Raw genomic sequence first — 17,147 nt, forward strand, 5'->3', positions numbered from 1 at the left:
CTCTAATAACTGACGAGAGGTTTCTGCAGTCCCAATGGATTAATTACAACAAGATACACTTAATAAGACATTAGTTAATCAACTCTCTACGGGGCTCATTAATACATGTTGTTCACACCAAGATGACAGTCTCTGCTAACTGATGTAATTATGGAGGTGTTATGATTAACAAAGTAGCCACAATGAACTGTATTAGGTGAATAAAGGTAATCACATGGAATACTAGATGGGGTATACTTTAAAAGACGATAAAAGTTAAAAAGAGACATCCTCACTTGTAACAGAGAGGTATTATATTATCAAACATGTATCAATAACTTGTTTTTTAGATATCAGTGATGTTCGCAAATAAATTAAGTCTTACTATGTTGGATATTGTATGTGTACACAAAAGGGGTGGGGCAGTGATGGTAAGACATCTGAATGAGACATTAGCTCCCCTAAAGGCAACAAAAGTCTAACTTTGAGGGGGGGGTCTCTTAATATTGATAATTTGACCGAGACGCACGTCGACAGAAAGACACATCAGTCTCACCGGAGAAAGCATCCGACTGAGCAAAACAGTGCCCCTCTGTGTCAGTATATGTAGCCAATGTATCTGATGCTGTCTGGCCAAAAGGATTATGACATTACTTTCTCCAGTAAGATAGATTCAGCCACTTGCAAATTGAAGGAAAATTAGAGAGACAAGAAAGATGGAGTCTGTAATATTCTTCAACTCAACATATGAATCACTACAAAACTTATTGTAAAACCTCTTAGACACAATATTAGGCCCAGCCTTTGGAACTTTGGTTTTTCTAGATATGGCTACTATATTGTGATCACTACATCCGATGGATTTGGATACTGCTTTCAAACACATTTCTGCAGCATTAGTAAAGATATGATCAATACATGTTGATGATTTCATTCCTGTACTGTTTGTAACTACCCTGGTGGGTTGATTGATAACCTGAACCAGGTTGCAGACACTAGTTACAGTTTGAAGCTTTCTCTTGAGTGGGCAGCCTGAAAAAAGCCAGTCAATATTTAAAATCACCCAGAAAGTATACCTCTTTATTGATATCACATATATAATCAATATTTTCACACGTTATCCAGATACTGACTGTTAGCACTTTGTGGTCTATAGCAGCTTCCCACCAGAATGGGCTTTAGGTGAGGCAGGTGAATCTGTAGCCATATCACTTCAACAGTATTTAACATGAGATCCTCTCTAAGCTTTACAGGAATGTGATTCTGAATATATACCGCAGGGAGAGGTAGCTGGAGGGTCGTCCCACAGCCATGGAGGGAACACCCAAGCCCCCAGCAGAAGACAGCTGGAACAGGGGCTCAAAGCGATTTGGAAGTCTTAAGTCTGATGGTGTCTGTAACAGATGTGATTACACTGATGGTGTCTGTAACAGATGTGATTACACTGATGGTGTCTGTAACATATGTGATTACACTGATGGTGTCTGTAACAGATGTGATTACACTGATGGTGTCTGTAACAGATGTGATTACACTGATGGTGTCTGTAACAGATGTGATTACACTGATGGTGTCTGTAACAGATGTGATTACACTGATGGTGTCTGTAACAGATGTATCTTTCCATTCATCAAATGGCAGGTGCACAGTGCACTGTTTGGATGCTGGAATTGTTTTGGAGTGGCCAAACGTGCGCAGGTAGCCTACTTTTTTAAGAGATTTGTTTGACAATTAGACAAATACATTATGACTGGTTGTGTTCATGCCACATAAAAAAAATATGTTAAATTACGTCTTTACTATTAGGCCCATAAAACAAATATGTGCCCATGCACCCAATAGAGGCCCCACTGAATGTCACCGTATAATTTTCACTCTTATTAATTACACTGTAACAAAGTAAATGCTACTGTAATTGTAATGAATGAATGATTGAATGAATAAATAAATGAATTAATGAATTAAATTCATCGAGGGGAGATGGGGTTTGTGCGTCACAGTTTACTCTTCATATTCCCAGTGGTGTAAAGTACTTAAGTAAAAATATTTTAAAGTACTACTTAAGTAGTTTTTTGGGGTATCTGTACTTTACTTTACTATTTATATTTTTTACAACTTTTCCAATACATTCATAAAGAAAATAAGAACGTTTTACTCCCATACATTTGCCCTGACACCCAAAAGTACTCGTTACATTTTGAATGCTTAGCAGGGCAGCGACATGGCCCAATTCACAAACCTATCAATATAATGTGTTGTCATCACTTCTGCCTCTGATCTGGCGGACTCACTAAACACGAAAACCGTGTTTGTAAAAGAAACATGCGTTTTCTATTAATTTGTTTGTTCTATCATCATCATATTTAGATTCTGGCCACTAGATGACAGCAGTGTGTGTGCAAAGTTTCAGATTGATCCAGCGAAGCATTGCAATACTCGAATATTTTGTATCAAGTCTGCCCAAATGTGCCGAATTGGTCAATTGATACATTTTCAAGTACATAACTATAGAGAACATACAAAATGATATGGTAATACAAAATGTAAGTTTACACACTCCCAGGAATGTCATACATGATGGATCATTAGCTTATACAATAACTTTCACACATCTAGATGGCCGGGCAGGGTGGATGTGGAGCCAGAGACAGCAGGGGGTTCAAACTGTAGAGACCCAGTTCCTACATTTGAATATAATTTTTTTTTTCTCAAACAAAACTATGCTACATTTTATCTATGCTACAAGTATCAGTCTGAACCAATAACAAACCTGGTGTATGATGATGGTTCACAGTCACAATTAGGCCAGATGTGGGGCAAAGTCTATTGTTTTTGCACATAACATTTTGTTACGTTACAGCCTTATTCTGAAATGGATCAAATACATTTTTGTCCTCATCAATGTACACACAATACCCCATAATGACAAAGCGAAAACAGGTTTATAGAAATGTTTGCAAATGTATTAAAAATTAAAAACGAAATACCTTATTTACATAAGTATTCAGACCCTTTGCTATGAGACTCGAAATTGAGCTCCATTGATCATCCTTGAGATGTTTCTACAACTTGATTGAAGTCCACTTGTGGTAAATTCAATTGATTGGACATGATTTGGAAAGGCAAACATCTGTCTATATAAGGTCTCACAGTTGACAGTGCATGTCAGACTGAGGTGACCAAAGCTTTGGCAATGAAGGAAGTGAGGTCAATAGTATATTTTGATATTGAAAAAGCATATGATACAATGTGGCGGGAAGGTCTACTGATTAAATTGAATGGAATGGGTATTAGTGGGAAAAATGTATAACTGGATTATGGATTTCTTGTTTGACCAAACCTTCCAGGTCAGGGTGGGATTGTAGTTATCTTTATCAAAATCTTGCCATATGATGTTCACTAACAAAATGATTAAGGAAGATGTCAGTGTTCAATTATATGGAGAACGACTGGAAAGGAGTAACAGAATTCAAGTATTTGGGGCTATGGTTTGATGAAAAGCTTACATGGAGACATATGACATGTTTTGAGACTAAATGTAAGAAAGTATTACATCTTATGAGGACAGTAGTTGGTCATGATTGGGGGCAGATAGGCAATCTTTACTGAATATTCATCTTACTTTGATGAGATCGTCCATAGATTATGGGTGCTTTGTTTATGGTTCTGCGGCTTTACATCACTGTTGAGCCATGATAGGATGCAAGTGAGGGCACTCAGGATGTGTGATGGGTGCATTTAAAACGACACTGGTTGAGGCTTTACAAGTAGATACTGGGGAAATGCCTCTATCCCTTAGAAGAGTTAAGCTAGCCCAGGCATGCTGGGAAAGACTGAAGGGTAGTACGGTAGATCATCCTACACTGACAGTATTGGAAGACTGTTGGGAATATGAATGATATCAAAAGAGGGGTTTTGGCCCAGAGATTGGAAAAAGGGTTGATGAATATGGACTCAGATATATTGCTATAGGGCCATCTGTGGCAATAGGAAATGTGCCACTGTGGTTTAATGCAAGACCACGCGTTGATTTTAGCCTGATAGAAGAAAAGAAACAGTGTTGTGAAGAGAAGATAATGTAGGAACAATAGTGGATCAATATATTAGTAATCAGTTTTATTATTGTCTTGCAGTGTATACAGATGGTTCAAAGGATCCCATGAATGGGAAGACAGGTGCAGGTGTATTTATTCCTGAGTTCGATGTTAATCTATGCAAGAGACTAACTAATGATTTGTCTGTATATTCAACAGAAATGGTTGCGATAATTGTTGGATTGAAATGGATAGAGGAGGCGCAACCAAGAAGAGTAGTAATATGTTGGGACTCTGCATCAGTTTTGTGTAGTTTAAGATCTGGAAAGTCTGAACGTGAGGATTTATAGTTAGAAAGAATAATGCTGTTGTTTGGGGTTACAAAGAAATGGTATTGAAATTCAGTTCTGTTGGATTCCAGCTCATACAGGAGTTAATGGAAATTATATAGTAGATATAATAGCAAAAAGAGCAGTGAAAAATAATATTGTGGATATACGGTGCGTTGGGTAGAGGAAATTAAAACATTGATTCAGAACAAATGGGTTAGATTGAAGGTCCCCAAGAACACAGTGGCCTCCATCACTCTTAAATGGAAGAAGTTTGGAACCACCAAGACTCATCCTAGAGCTCCGCCCGGCCAAACTGAGAAATCAGGAGAGAAGGGACTTGGTCAGTAAAAGCCACATGACAGCCCGCTTGGAGTTTGCCAAAAGGCACCTAAAGACTCTCAGACCATGAGAAACAAGATTCTCTGGTTTGATGAATCCAAGATTGGAAATCTTTGGCCTGAATGCCAAGCGTCACGTCTGGAGGAAACCTGGCACCATCCCTACGGTGATGCATGGTGGTGGCAGCATCATGCTGTGGGGATGTTTTTCAGCGGCAGGGACTGGGAGACCAGTCAGGATCGAGGCAAAGATGAACAGAGCAAAGTACAGAGAGATCCTTGATCCTGCTCCAGAGCGCTCAGGACCTCAGACTGGGGGCAAAGTTTCACCTTCTAACAGGACAACGACCCTAAGCACACAGCCAAGACAACGCAGGGTGGCTTTGGGACAAGTCTCTGAATGTCCTTGAGTCGCCCAGCCAGAGCCCGGACTTGAACCAGATCATACATCTTTGGAGAGACCTGAAAATAGCTGTGCAGCGTCGCTTCCCCATCCAACCTGACAGAGCTTGAGAGGATCTGCAGAGAAGAATGGGAGAAACTCCCCAAAAACTATTTAATACATTTTAGAATAAGGCTGTAACGTAACAAAATGTGGAACAATTCAAGGCGTCTGAATACTTTCCAAAGGCACTGTATGTTTAAAATTCTAAACTACAATATGATTTCAATTCACCATCTACAGTGACTGAATATAACCAATCTGATCATTCAGTTAATAAGAGCCCTACAGTAAGCTAGACTGGAGCTAACTAGCTTTAGATCATTTTTTGCTAGTATTGGGTCAGATTTATATACCTAATAGTACATTGAATGTATACATAAGATTTGCTTTTCTTCCTGTACAAGTATTTTGATGATGGCTGACCAGAATCTTAATCAGACATTCCAGTTACCACTTGCAGATCGCCAGTTTTGACATCCCTACCCCATTGAGCTACCCTGTGTTCACCATGGGTCTCCTGCTCTATCTGTTCTCTGTCTTCTGTAACCTGACCATCATGCTGTTGATCGTCACACAGCGGACTCTCCACAAGCCCATGTTTTACAGTCTCCCCCTGAACGACCTGGTAGGAATCAGCTCTATGCTACCCAGGGTGTTGGCAGACATCGTGACACAGACTCACTCTGTGTATTACCCCACATGTGTTTTTCAAGCCTTTGTTTGTCACATGTACGGGGTGGTGTGCTTTTCCTACCTGCAGCGATGTCAATTGATAGATATTTTACCATTTGCAAACCACTGCAATAGAATGTGTCATTATATCAGCTGCTTGGGGGCCTGGACCTGGCCATGATACTGACCCTGTTTGCTCTTCAGTCCAGAGTTAAGAGGTGCAAGGCTTACATACTAAATATCTACTGTGACACCAATAATCTGTCATAGTAACATACCTAACATCTGTTTAATGCCTTTCTTACTTGACTTGTTTTGAGATTACTATTCAATCACATTTTGTCAACTGGATATGTTGGCAGTGGCCTCTTTAAAGGTTGCTTTACTTTTTCATATTTTACTTTATATTATTAATATATGCATAACGTTTTCCATCTAGATTGGTATATTGCAAGGTGACCTCAGTGTGGAAAATTAAGTAATGTGAAAAAGTTCAATCAGCCCAGAAACCCTTACAACACGTTATTAATAAGCGTGATTCCGAATTATTCAATTCAATATGAACTGCATCAGTCTATGAAAGCCTCTTTTGTCTGTGGAGTCGAGCAGACTATGAGACAGCTGTATGTGTAATTGGTACTCTTACCCAGTGTCAATGACTTTGTCTGCTTTGTGGTTGTGTACTGTTAGGTTACACAGTCCCAATTACTTAAAGGCCCAGTGCAGTCAAAAACTAGATTTTCCTGTGTGTTATATATATTTCCACACTTTGAGGTTGGGATAATACTGTGAAATTGTGAAAATTATGATAATGCCATTTTAGTGTAAGAGCTGTTTGAAAAGACCGCCTGAAATTTCTGCCTGTTTTGGTGGGATGGCGATTTGGCCACCAGCCAGTAAATTAGTTAATAGACCAATAAGAAAGAGAGTTCCAAACCGCTCTGACAATAACAGATAATTTTGCGTTTTCCCCTCCCCACTAAGACCACTCCCAGAAAAATCATAGCAAAATTCTTGATTGAGAAATTGCTCTTTGCCAAGAAGCTATTTTTGTTTCTTTTTGACCATTTTAATTGAAAACAATCACAGTAAGGTACTTGTTTGTTACCCAGAAAATATGTGATATTGAAATAAAAAACAGCTGCATTGGACCTTTTTAAGTAAGGCCTTTGGAAGGCAGTGCAGTTGTGTACTGTTAGGTCAGGAGGTGTGACTGTTAGGGGGCAGGTGTTACTACAGCTGTACTTCACAACCGGGACAGCAGCACCATGGAAACCCTTTTTTCCTGCGGTCAGGGGCTGCATCTATAATCACCACAAATTATGTTTGGACTCTCTGGGATTGTCATGATCCGCCCACTCTCCTCTAATTTACATGATGTGCAGTGAAGCGAGCCAGGAGCCTACCCATCTGTCAACATGCTTTTGAAGGTATTGAATTACCCACAATACTTTGAGCTTAGACAGTTTGAGCTTAGTCTACAGATACTCACACTGGCCTCATACACATTGGGCGGTTCTAAATGGATAGTTCACTGGTTTCATACACATCAGGCGTTCTGTAAAGGCATAGTTCACCCATTGACAGATAACTGGCAATATATGGATGATGGATGAGAGTCAGCAACCAAAAAACGTGGCTTAGTTTACCTAATCACAATTTAGCATGAGCATAATTGCATGCAAAACAATGGGAAAACTCTGAACAGCATGCCTATATCAACTCAGTCACCAATGAATTACAGTGCCTTGCAAAAGTATTCATCCCCCTTGGCGTTTTTCCTATTTTGTGGCATTACAACCTGTAATTTAAATGGATTTTTATTTGGATTTCATGTAATGGACATATACAAAATAGTCAAAATTGGTGAAGTGAAATGAAAACTTGTTTCAAAACATTTGAATAAAAATAACGGAGAAGTGGTGTGTGCATATGTATCTGGGTGCAACCAATTACCTTCAGAAGTCACATAATTAGTTAAATAAAGTCCACCTGTGTGCAATCTAAGTGTCGCATTATCTGTCACATGATCTCAGTATATATACACCTGTTCTGAAAGGCCCCAGTCTGGCAACACCGCTACTCTGGTCAGATAAGACTAAAATTGAGCTTTTTGGTCATCAAGGAAAATGCTATGTCTGGCGCAAACCCAACACCTCTCATTACCCGAGAACACCATCCCCACATTGAAGCATGGTGGTGGCACATCATTTTCTTTTTTCTTTTATTTCACCTTTATTTAACCAGGTAAGCCAGTTGAGAACAAGTTCTCATTTACAACTGCGACCTGGCCAAGGTAAAGCAAAGCAGTGCGATAAAAACAACAACACAGAGTTACACATGGGGTAAACAAAACATAAAGTCAAAAATACAACAGAAAATATGTATACAGTGTGTGCGAATGTAGTAAATTATGGAGGTAAGGCAATAAATAGGCCATAGTGCAAAATAGTTACAATTTCGTATTAACACTGGAATGATAGATGTGCAAAAGATGATGTGCAAATAGAGATACTGGGGTGCAAATTAGCAAAATAAATAACAATATGGGGATGAGGTAGTTGGATGGGCTAATTACAGATGGGCTGTGTACAGTTGCAGTGATCGGTAAGCTGCTCTGACAACTGAAGCCTAAAGTTAGTGAGGGAGATAAGAGTCTCCAGCTTCAGAGATTTTTGCAGTTCGTTCCAGTCATTGGCAGCAGAGAACTGGAAGGAATGGCGGCCAAAGGAGGTGTTGGCTTTGGGGATGACCAGTGAGATATACCCGCTGGAGCGCAGACTACGGGTGGGTGTTGCTATGGTGACCAGTAAGCTAAGATAAGACAGGGATTTGCCTAGCAGTGATTTATAGATGACCTGGAGCCAGTGGGTTTGGCGACGAATATGTAGTGAAGGCCAGCCAACAAGAGCGTACAGGTCACAATGGTGGGTAGTATATGGGGCTTTGGTGACAAAACGGATGGCACTGTGATAGACTACATCCAATTTGCTGAGTAGAGGGTTGGAGGCTATTTTATAAATGACATCGTCAAGTCAAGAATCGGTAGGATAGTCAGTTTTATGAGGGCATGTTTGGCAGCATGAGGGAAGGAGGCTTTGTTGCGAAATAGGAAGCCGATTCTAGATCTAACTTTTGATTGGAGATGCTTAATGTGAGTCTGGAAGGAGAGTTTACAGTCTAACCAGACACCTAGTTTTCCACATACTCTAGGTCAGACCCGCCGAGAGTAGTGATTCTAGTCGGGTGGGCGGGTGCAAGCAGCGTTCGGTTGAAGAGCATGCATTTAGTTTTACTAGTGTTTAAGAGCAGTTGGAGGCTATGGAAGGAGTGTTGTATTGGGGTGAAGCTCGTTTGGAGGTTTGTTAACACAGTGTCCAATGAAGAGCCAGATGTATACAAAATGGTGTCGTCCGCCTAGAGGTGGATCCGAGCGTCACCAGCAGCAAGAGCAACATCATTGATATACACAGAGAATAGAGTCGGCCCGAGAATTGAACCCTGTGGCACCCCCATAGAAACTGCCAGAGATCCAGACAACAGGCCCTCCAATTTGACACATTGAACTCTATCTGAGAAGAAGTTGTTGAACCAGGCGAGGTAGTCATTTGAGAAGTCATCATGCTGTGGGGATGTTTTTCATCGGCAGGGACTGGGAAACCGGTCAGAATTGAAGGAATGATGGAATGGCGCTAAATACAGGGAAATTCTTGAGGGAAACCTTTCAGTCTTCCAAGGATTTGAGACTGGGACGGAGGTTCACCTTCAAGCAGGACAATGACCCTAAGCATACTGCTAAAGCAACACTCAAGTGGTTTAAATGTCTTGGAATGGCCTAGTCAAAGCCCAGACCTCAATCCAATAGAGAATCTGTGGTATGACTTAAAGATTGCTATACACCAGCGGAACCCATCCAACTTGAATGAGCTGGAGCAGTTTTGCCTGAAGAATGGGCAAAAATCCAAGTGGCTAGATGTGCCAAGCTTATAGAGACATACCCCAAAAAACTTGCAGCTGTAATTGCGCAAAGGTGGCTCTACAAAGTATTGACTTTGGGAGTTGAATAGTTATGCACACTCAAGTTTTCTGTGTTTTTGTCTTATTTCTTGTTTGTTTCACAATAAAAAATATATTGCATCGTCAAAGTGGTAGGCATGTTGTGTAAATCAAATGATACAAACCCTCCCAAAAATCAATTTTAATTCCAGGTTGTAAGGCAACAAAACAGGAAAAATGCCAAGGGGGGTGAATACTTTCGCAAGCCACTGTACATATAAGGATGTTATAATATTGCACATAAAGTTGTTTTTAAAAATGTTATCATGAACTAGACTACACAGCAACACATATCGAAGGAGGTTCCCAGGTTACATCAGCTAGGTGAAAGGCCTCTAGGACACTTAAGGGCTGTCCTTTACTGATAATGAGGCAATAAAAAGGGCTTGTCAGGGAGCCATCACACAGGGGTCTGTCATAACTGAAGGTGGCCTCCAGCGCTGGCCGTGGACTGACATCTAAGAAGAGAGAAGTATGAATGATTTAAATAATATGATAGATTAAGCTAAACTGCAGTAGGCTACTCAATTAATGTGTTTCCATTTGGCAAAGAAAAATGTGTGTTATATGCAACAGTTTCAACAACAACAAAGTAATTTATTTCTTAATTCTTTGGGATTTAGTTTTGTTCTTTTTAGTTGTAGAGATGTGTTTTTTCTGTCATATTTGTTGCAGTCAAAACATAATATTTGTTGCATTAGGCAATATTGTGCTCTTTGAATTCAACACATTCATTGGACAAACATATGTGTTGAAGACTATATGACTATTTCTGTATTGTTTCAGGTGGGCTGCTTTCCAGAAGGCAATTACAAAATCATTCTACAGTAGTTATGTATACAAATTCTACATACATGTTGAGCATGGAATCACTGGCCATAGCTCCATCTGGTGTTTACCCAGCATTCCTTTTTGGAACCCTTACATACTGTTTCATTGTGTTTTGCAACGTAACGGTTTTAGCCACCATAGCCCTGGACAGAAAGCTGCATAAACCCATGTTTATCCTACTCTTCAACATGCCTATCAATGACTTAATAGGTGCTACAGCCTTCTTCCCTCAGCTGGTGGTGAGCATCCTGACTCAGAACAGGTCAATCTCTCCTACCCTGCATGCTACCTCCAGGCTCTGCTCGTCCACCTGTATGGAGCTGGCTCCTTAACTATCCTGACCGCCATGGCTTACGACAGGTATATCGCTATCTGCTGTCCACTGAGGTATACGCCATCATGAGTCCAAATAACTTGATGAAAATCATAATTTTCATGTGGCTCTTGGTCATTGCTCTGATTGTGGTTCTGCTGGCTCTGGTCACTCGCTTCAAGATCTGCAGAACGACAATAGTGGATACGCATTGTAACAATCCGTCATTGGTGAGGCTAATTTGCGATGACACACGTATAAACAACTACTATGGGTTGTTTATAACAGCCGTCTTTCAGGGTGTATCGTTGCTAGTGGTTATATATACATATATCCAGATCCTGATCACCTGTGTCATGAATAAGTCGTCTGATGCCCGGAGCAAGGCCATTCAGACATGTGGTACGCATCTTGTAGTGTTCTTATTCTTAGAGTTCAACGCCTGCTTTGGCCTGATTGCTCATCGATTTCAGCAAACAGACCCTTTCTTGAGGAGAGCATTTGGATTATCAGTTATGGTGTTCCCTCCCATTCTGAATCCCCTCATATATGGTCTAAAAACTAAAGAAATTCGCCAAAATGTTCTGGGTTTCTACAAACGAAAGGTATCTTCAGTTAAATGAGAAGAAATACTGTACATGAACATGTATAATACATGGCATTCGCTTCAGATAGTTTTTAAGGCCTTCCCAATAAAAGAAAGATATGCTCCTTTGTAAATCAGTCAATGAAAATTAGAGTTGTGTTCCGTCTTTTTGTGCAAGACAATTAGTAATTTCATTGATTTGTTATAGGTTAAAATGTATAATGGGTTAAGATGGGTTATGGGTTGGCTACAGCATGTTGACTAAATTTTGTGTAACTTGTTTTGTTTTGTCAGTCTTCACCATTTTAATAACAATAACAATCTAAGACAGCACAGTAGATCCCCCTTCCTCAAAATAGCTGTGTGTGTGTGTCTGTGTGTGTGTGTGTGTGTGTGTGTGTGTGTGTGTGTGTGTGTGTGTGTGTGTGTGTGTGTGTGTCTGTGTGTGTCTGTGTGTGTGTGTGCGGCTTGAGCCTGACTGACTTGACGTTCATGTAGAATAAAAACAGTAGATTTGATAGTTAAACAATATATAATGCGCTATCTGGAGGAGCTGAGTAACACAAGTAGAAGACAAATGTCAGTTGTTTGCTGTACCCCTCTCTCTCTCTCTCTCTATCTCTCTCTCTCCCTCCTCTCTCTCTCTCCCTCCTTCTCTCTCTCTCTCTCTCTCTCTCTCTCTCTCTCTCTCTCTCTCTCTCTCTCTCTCTCTCCCTCCTCTCTCTCTCTCCCTCCTTCTCTCTCTCTCTCTCTCCCCTCCCTCCTTCTCTCTCTCTCTCTCTCTCTTCGCCCTCCTTGTCTCGCTCTCCCATATTGTATAATTGTTATGCCTGGTAGGGCTATCTGTGAAAGAAAGACAGACTCACTGAAATTCATGATGCAATGAATGGCCTATATAATAACAAGTCAGTCATTTCAGTTTTTGAGAGGTGTACAGTATTTTTTTTTTGTAGAAAATCATTATTTGATCCCCTTTTTAAAAATCAAGAAATCTGAACTGGACCAATGGATAACTTTTGATCAAATCCATCATCTGTTTTGACACTGCAAGGCTTCGATCTCCCCCCTGAAAGTGCCTTTGTAGCATTTGTTTTTGCCACACTGAGCTGTATAATCATTCTCATCTGTAACCTGGTCTTGATTCTCACCATCGTACTCAATAGGAATATCCACCATCCCATGAACCTTCTGCTGCTAAAACTACCCATCAATGACCTTATAGGCTCCACAGCACTCTATACACAGGTCATCAAAGAGCTTTTACTTGACACAAGGACCATTCAATACGCTGTTTGTGTCACACAAGCTTTATTTATTAATATCTATGGGACGGGAGCTGTGTTCATCCTGACTGCTATGGCATATGACAGATATAGGGTGGTTTGTAGAGGGACGTCCGTGGTGCTCATCTGTCCTCAGGGACGGCATGGAAGCCATCCCCAACCCCTTCATCCAGCAGCAGGATGGATAGTCGGCCAGCCTCGTTCTCTAGGATGACCTCACAGTAGTCCAATTCCTGGTGTGTATGTCAATTGTATTTCCTTGATTCCTCGCATCCTCTACTTGCCTCCTTCTCAAAATGCATTGGAGGAGAAGATCAGAGGAGAGGAACCTAAGATCTACTCCAATGTGCTTTGAGAAGGAGGGAGGATGTGAGGATTCAATTAAATATTATTGCGGTTAGTATGAAAAAAAAAATATATAAAACATTTTTTAAAATGTATGCACTCACTAACTGTAAGGCGCTCTGGATAAGAGCGTCTGCTAAATGACTAAAATGTAAATGTAAAATATATTGCCATATGTTGACCAGTGCTCACATCATGAAAATCATCACACTGATATGGGTGTGTGACTTGATTTTGATGGGGGTGCTCTTTTTCCTGCTGCTTCGGTTACCACGCTGTAGATCTCTGATGGCACTCTCCTGCTGTGACAACCCCTCCATGTTGAAACTGGTCTGTGCTAACACAGCCATCAATAACATCTATGGACTCTTTATTCCTACCCTCATACAGGTTATAGTTGTTTGGACCATTCTCTACACTTACCTTCATATACTTGTCACATGTTTCAGAAAGAAAGGATCAGCTGACACTAAAAGCAAAGTTCTGCAGACTTGTGCTACACATTTAATAGTTTTCACCTCTTCACGTGTTTATGGCTTCTCGTAGTTATTTCATACAGACTGAGCTAATTTCCCTCGCAATTACGTAGACTCATAGGGGTTTCCACATTCATTTTTTCCCCAATTTTAAATCCAATCAGATATGATCTTAAAACAAAAACTATCAGAGAAACGACAGAACAAATAATGCAACAAATATTGTGGTTAAACTCAAATATACTCATTGATAAAAAAAATGTTATTTTTTGAAAAAATGTTTCAAAAAGGTATATTCTTTGTAAATTATATCATAGGTAGGACTCGTGGAGTTATGACGCACATGCAGTTAACAAAAACATATGGAAATGTCTGCTCTACCCAAAATTACAACCAAATAATTGAAGCATTATCGCAAAAATGGAAGAGGAAAGTGGAAGTGGGAAAAAGTAAGGAACTTGTCTGTTGGCCCTGTATTAAAGAACATAATTGGTTAAAGAAAATTGTGATAAATAAAAAAGTACGCCAGTTTCATTTAAGGACCAAAGGATTGACAGCCGTCCCATATAGATTGCAAAATATTTGGGAAGAGATTTTTGACGTACCAATTCCATGGCATAGTGTTTATGAACTGATACGCAAAACGACGCCTGATTCAAAACTTAGAATTTTTCAATTTAAATTATTATACAAAATTCTTGCTACAAATAGAATGTTATTTATATGGGGAATACAATCTTCCAAGCTCTGCAGATTTTCCTGCGAAGAGACAGAATCATTAGATCATTTGTTTTGGTACTGTCCATTTGTAGCTTGTTTTTGGACACAGGTCCAGGAATAGCTAAAGGATTACAATATTTACCTGGAGCTAACCCTGCAGATAGCACTACTGGGTGATCTGAAAAGTCATAGTCAATCGATCAATAATATAATAATACTTTTAGCAAAAATGTTTATTTTCAATTTACAATCTGTAGAAACAATGATAATAGAAGGGTTCAGAACTTTTGTAAAACATCACAGTGCAGTTGAAAAATATATGGCAAATAGAAATCCAATATGGATGGTGTTAAGAGATTGATGGGTGGTGTTGAATGGAGCTGGAGGATGGGACTGATAACAACTAACAACAACTAATAACAACAAGATAACTAATGCAAAGCATACCGTGTCCATAAAAAAGTATATAGAATATAGGTTGAGAGCTTTTGTGAAAGGTGAAAGAGCACAGTTAGAAAGATATGGCATATATAATTAAAACGGATGGACATCATGAAAATGATTGGAGAGGTTGAGGGTAGAGGAAGCTCAGGAGTAAAAACAAAACAAAAATATAATTATTGTAAAATTGACTGTGTCCATAAAATATATATAGTATGTATAAGCTGTAAGTAGAGGCCTAAGCATTGTTGTTCACTAGTTTACTCCAATTAGGGGAAGGGGGTGGTGGGGTTGGAAAGTAATAAAGGGAAATATATTTTGTATATGTGTATGTATATGTATTTATGTGTATGTATGTGTATGTGTATGTATGTATATATATATATATATATATATATATATATATGCGAGAGAAAAAACATATGGGGGATTGGAAGTGATGCAGACAATTACATTGATAGAAGTTACAATCTATCTGCAATATTAAAGCTGATCTACCACCTAAAAAAAAGTTAAATAAAGTCCACCTGTGTGCAATCTAAGTGTCGCATTATCTGTCACATGATCTCAGTATATACAGTGGGGAGAACAAGTATTTGATTCACTGCCGATGTTGCAGGTTTTCCTACTTACAAAGCATGTAGAGGTCTGTAGTTTTTATCATAGGTACACTTCAACTGTGAGAGACAGAATCTAAAACAAAAATCCTGAAAATCACATTGTATGATTTTTAAGTAATTCATTTGCATTTTATTGCATGACATAAGTATTTGATCACCTACCAACCAGTAAGAATTCCGGCTCTCACAGACCTGTTAGTTTTTCTTTAAGAAGCCCTCCTGTTCTCCACTCATTGCCTGTATTAACTGCACCTGTTTGATCTCGTTACCTGTATAAAGACACCTGTCCACACACTCAATCAAATAGACTCCAACCTCTCCACAATGGCCAAGACCAGAGAGCTGTGTAAGGACATCAGGGATAGAATTGTAGACCTGCACAAGGCTGGGATGGGCTACAGGACAATAGGCAAGCAGCTTGGTGAGAAGGCAACAACTGTTGGCGCAATTATTAGAAAATGGAAGAAGTTCAAGATGACGGTCAATCACCCTCGGTCTTGGGCTCCATGAAAGATCTCACCTCGTGGGGCATCAATGATCATGAGGAAGGTGAGGGATCAGCCCAGAACTACACGGCAGGACCTGGTCAATGACCTGAAGAGAGCTGGGACCACAGTCTCAAAGAAAACCATTAGTAACACACTAAGCCGTCATGGATTAAAATCCTGCAGCGCACGCAAGGTCCCCCTGCTCAAGCCAGCGCATGTCCAGGCCCGTCTGAAGTTTGCCAATGACCATCTGGATGATCCAGAGGAGGAATGGGAGAAGGTCATGTGGTCTGATGAGACAAAAATAAAGCTTTTTGGTCTAAACTCCACTCGCCGTGTTTGGAGGAAGAAGAGGGATGAGTACAACCCCAAGAACACCATCCCAACCGTGAAGCATGGAGGTGGAAACATCATTCTTTGGGGATGATTTTCTGCAAAGGGGACAGGACGACTGCACCGTATTGAGGGGAGGATGGAAGGGGCCATGTATCGCGAGATCTTGGCCAACAACCTCCTTTCCTCAGTAAGAGCATTGAAGATGGGTCGTGGCTTGGTCTTCCAGCATGACAACGACCCGAAACACACAGCCAGGGCAACTAAGGAGTGGCTCCGTAAGAAGCATCTCAAGGTCCTGGAGTGGCCCAGCCCGAACCCAATACAAAATCTTTGGAGGGAGCTGAAAGTCCGTATTGCCCAGCGACAGCCCCGAAAACATGAAGGATCTGCAGTGTGTGCAAACTTGGTCAAGACCTACAGGAAACGTATGATCTCTGTAATTACAAACAAAGGTTTCTGTACCAAATATTAAGTTATGCTTTTCTGATGTATCAAATACTTATGTCATGCAATAAAATGCAAATTAATTACTTAAAAATCATACAATGTGATTTTCTGGATGTTTGTTTTAGATTCCGTCTCTCACAGTTGAAGTGTACCTATGATAAAAATTACAGACCTCTACATGCTTTGTAAGTAGGAAAACCTGCAAAATCGGCAGTGTATCAAATACTTGTTCTCCACACTGTATACACCTGCTCTGAAAGGCCCCAGAGTCTGCAACACAACTATGCAAGCGACACCATGAAGACCAAGGAGCTCTCCAAACAGGTCAGGGACAAAGTTATAAAAAAATATCAGAAACTTTGAACATCCCACGGAGCACCATTAAATCCATTATAAAAAAAATTG

The 17,147-nt window shown here is 40.1% G+C and overlaps 2 pseudogenes; both read left to right on the forward strand.

Annotated features, from left to right (window-relative positions):
- The first annotated feature begins 10,270 nt into the window (after positions 1–10,270).
- LOC123485527 lies at positions 10,271–11,716 on the forward strand (annotated as a pseudogene).
- A 905-nt stretch (positions 11,717–12,621) lies between these two features.
- Positions 12,622–14,011, forward strand: LOC123484498 (annotated as a pseudogene).
- The last annotated feature ends 3,136 nt before the right edge of the window (positions 14,012–17,147 follow it).

Source organism: Coregonus clupeaformis, chromosome 5 (genome assembly GCF_020615455.1).
Source record: "Coregonus clupeaformis isolate EN_2021a chromosome 5, ASM2061545v1, whole genome shotgun sequence".
Taxonomy (NCBI): Eukaryota; Metazoa; Chordata; class Actinopteri; order Salmoniformes; family Salmonidae; genus Coregonus; species Coregonus clupeaformis.